The sequence below is a fragment of the Apodemus sylvaticus genome, chromosome 14, assembly GCF_947179515.1.
Source record: "Apodemus sylvaticus chromosome 14, mApoSyl1.1, whole genome shotgun sequence".
Taxonomy (NCBI): domain Eukaryota; kingdom Metazoa; phylum Chordata; class Mammalia; order Rodentia; family Muridae; genus Apodemus; species Apodemus sylvaticus.
In genome coordinates, this window is record NC_067485.1 from 41,492,791 (window position 1) to 41,495,966 (window position 3,176).

Sequence of the window (3,176 nt, forward strand, 5' to 3'; positions counted from 1 at the left end):
AAAAGAACACACACAGAAATCTGCACCGCATTCACTGAGCTGAACTCCTGATAGGAACCAAAGCCTATAGAGATACTTCCTGACTCCAAGCAAGACAACAAGACATAGATTGGCCTTATCAACAACCTGTCATGGAGGGGAGGAAGTTGGGATGTCACAACCATTATAGGGACTTATAAAAGGTTCAGGAAGGTACAATGTGGATTGGGCCCCAAAATAGGGCAGATGACATCTTCAGAAGCATGTGACTGGTGGGAGAAGTTACTAAGCTTCTGGGTAACCTGCACCTGACTTAGCATGTGAGTAGGGCAATCGGGTGGTGCTTAGTGTTTGTCATTGACGATGTCTACCAATTCATGCTTGAGAGATGCACCACCCAGGAGCAGGCTGTCCACATCAGGCTGGCTTGCTAACTCTTTGCAGGCTGCTCCAGTCACATAAGTGATGTGGGTGCTCTAGGCCACTATGTCAGTGATTGGAATCCAACCATCCCCATCACTTCTCAAGTACTTCCTGGGCCTGTTGAAGTGTTGCAGTCTTGACAATAACAATGGCCCACATGGTTCATAGGCCAGGATACCTTTGTTTCAGTCCTTCACATTACCTCTGGTGATCTTGGTTTTCTTGAAAACAACTGTCTTGGTGATGTCAGCTTTCCTTTCACCTAGCTACTCCTCATTGCAGGCAATCACTGCACAGGCTACTTTCTACCCTCTGACTCCCCAAAGATGTGCCTTATCTCTGAGTGTCCCAACACTACCCACGTGAGTCCTAAGTCTCGTTGATCATGCCGGACCTGATCTCCCCAGTGAAGGCCCCACTGGTCACTCTGTACCAGTTCTGCGTTGCCACAGCAATCTTGATTGCCTAGAGAAGTCAATGTAGGGAATGGGATGTGTGCAAACTACCTTGCTGTCTGCCAGTCCTTGGCAGTGTTCTGGGTACAGATGAGTTCTCCTGGGCACTTCTTCCTATCGTTCATCGTCCAGTTGCCCCCATGAAGAATTTCCTGAATGGTGCCATTCCTCTACTTACAGTATAAGTCATTACCACTGAACTGTTGATAAGAATGTTATGATTTATTTTAACTACTCTCCATTCATTGTCAGTCTAGTCTCGGAAACACAAGCTATACAATAAAATAACAAAATATATGTGAAGTTTAAATGTATGTTTAAATGTTTCCACAAGTTAAAGAAAAGACTAGTTTAAATGGGACAGAGTAATTAATGGACTCATTAAATCCTTGATCTCCAGCTTCCAGGTTCTATCCACCTCTGCCTTTTATTTTAAATATTATTCAGAACACAATCTCTGAAGTATGTCATGTCAGGGAATATAGAAAAGCCTGGTGGAGATACCAGAAGGCCTTACTCATAACATCTGCATAATTTAATGGCATACTGTCCTGTTGAATGCTAAGACCTCAGGTAAGCATCAAGGTTCACAAGAGCAATGTGAAGTTTCACTTTGCACTGAAAAGATGCATTCTTGTCTCCATTGGCTTGTCTTTCATAGTAATGACATAATGAAGCAAGATTGAAAAGGAATGGGTGATGAGCTTTATTTGAGGAATTTTAGTGTCTTCTGACTTCAGATCACTAGTAAATAACTTTAAAAGCAAAGCATCTTACACAACCTTCTGATCTCATTATGTCTTAAACAATAAACAGATTGTGTGTTTCTCCTAACTCTTAGTACCTTATTACCCCTCCTCTGAAAAAGACGTTATACAATATTTAAGAGGAATTACGGTCAATGCTTCCCCTCCTGGTTAAGGCCCGCCTTCTTATGAAGGATATTTATCCACTTGTTTTCTACCTCCTCGTGTTCTAATTAATAAAAAAAAGGGAGGACATGTACAGAGCCATATTGGGGCAGTCTTGCACTTGGTCAGAGTTTGACTTTGGTCAAGGTTAACTTCTCCCAGATAGCCAGGATCCTTCTCCACCCAGGGTGGAGTGCTCGAAGTAAAGGTTAAGTTCATTGTTCCTCCAGGTCTAGGAATTCCTGAATTAAGCAGGTGACCCACCCAGCTGCCGGAGCAGTCAAGATGAGGACCTCCAAGAGAAGCTAGACAACTTCCACCGGAACTCAGCCTGGAGTCTGGGGGGAAGGGTTTGCCCAAACTGTTAAAAGGTCTGGCGCCATTAAAGTTTCGGGCTTTGATCAGTGAATATTGTCTTAGCCGTACTTCTTTTCGCCCCTCTTCCCTATTTATTCCTCAGCTTCTGTTCCAGAAACCCACTTCGTAATAGCTGCAGGCAGCTATGGAACCCTACACCTAAGTCTACTGGACTGCCCCCATGATTCTTCAGTTTTTAACTCAAATCTTGGCTCTTCTACATAGTCAATGAACTGTAACCTCACCAAGAAAATTAGATGAGTAATTGAAAAGAATGCTGTCATCTGGGCAGTAGCACATACCTTTAATCCCAGCACTTGGGAGGCAGAGGCAGGCAGATTTCTGAGTTCAAGGCCAGCCTGGACTACAGAGTTACAGGACAGCCGGCGCTACCCAGAGAAATCCTGTCTCGGAGAAAAAAAAAAAAGGGAAGGGAAGGGAAGAAGGGAAGGGAAGGGAAGGGAAGGGAAGGGAAGGGAAGGAAAGGAAAAGGAAAGGAAAGAATGGTGTCCCATCTCTACTTTTCTAATCAAATTTCTTTGATTATCTGCATGCATTTTTTATATAGACAGATACTTGGAAAGAACATTTTTGTCACCAATAGTTTATTTTTCCTTAACTAAAGCTCACACCACCTCTCATCTTCATCTTTGAAGACACAATTGATTACCCTCCAATCAAGTAATAAATCCAGATTGGATTCTCTTTGTAAAACCCCTTTCTAGACAGATTATCCCACACACACTCTTAAAAAGTCAGACCACTGAGACCTAAGGGGAGAAATATAACTGGTAGAAGACAAGATTTTAGGCACATCTCATGATTCCATCTTTCTACTGCATGGAAGGCAAATTCTTAAACAGGTTTTTCTCCATTCTGTGTAATTATTGATGTTCAGATACAAGGAAGTTGACCTCAGAAGAAAAAAACAACTCTAAGACTTTTTGTTCATATAACATTCACTAATTGAGCTATTAACTAATTTACTAAATAACACACACACACACACACACTGTCTAGCTTTGGTGTATGTGCCTTCTGTATCTTAATC

General features: G+C 42.3%; 1 pseudogene; it reads right to left on the reverse strand.

Moving 5' to 3' along the window:
- Nucleotides 1-323: 323 nt before the first annotated feature.
- Nucleotides 324-1,023, reverse strand: LOC127664549 (triosephosphate isomerase-like; annotated as a pseudogene).
- Between the last annotated feature and the right edge of the window lie 2,153 nt (nucleotides 1,024-3,176).